This window comes from Opisthorchis viverrini (genome assembly GCF_000715545.1).
Source record: "Opisthorchis viverrini unplaced genomic scaffold opera_v5_292, whole genome shotgun sequence".
Taxonomy (NCBI): domain Eukaryota; kingdom Metazoa; phylum Platyhelminthes; class Trematoda; order Opisthorchiida; family Opisthorchiidae; genus Opisthorchis; species Opisthorchis viverrini.
Window position 1 is genome coordinate 11,502 of NW_008751945.1, and position 734 is coordinate 12,235.

Genomic DNA, 734 nt, shown 5'->3' on the forward strand with positions numbered 1-734 from the left:
CCTCGTCTTGCCTGATAATCCGGCCCATTTGGTGGCTTGCTCACTTGGCCTTGTGTGGCTTTTCCGTCAAAATCGAAGCGTCCTCCCATTAAAAACAACCAGTTGTTTACCAAGCCTCTCTGAAATGAGAAGAGTTCAACAGTGGCTGCTAGAAGGGAGGACAATTAGGATCAAGCAGTTAAAAGCCCTTTTCACAACCTTGCTAACAAGGACAGTAGAGCTATCGGGGCGACTGATACACGAACGCAATGATCTCTTCTTTTGTGAAGTTGGAAATTTTGCTTCACACTACGGGGACATGTACAGTGGCGGGTTTCCGGGAACGTCGCGAGAGAAATGGAGCTCAATCTCTCAGGCAAACAACATAGAGGCACTAAATACATTGCATATCATTTTGGTTTTCCACGGTAGACCCGCCTGAATCTCTCATTATTGATATCCTCCGGTTGAATAGGCTGCACAGTAGCCACCTCAGACCTTATTCGGCAAAACCTTCAAGTATAGCGGTATATTTTCATAAAGAAACTGAGAAATGTCAGTAGCACAGAATTTGCTGTTGGTGGCAAACTCCAAGGATTGTAGGCTGATCGGTGTGTGGGAATCATGTGTGAGGTGATGGATATTTATAGCGATGCTTAGTCTATGTTGGCCTTATCTGACGGCCGTGTTGCATACCTGAGCAAAAAGATCGCATTTGTTAAGCCTAGAACTGAAAAGGACATTATTGCTCTGGC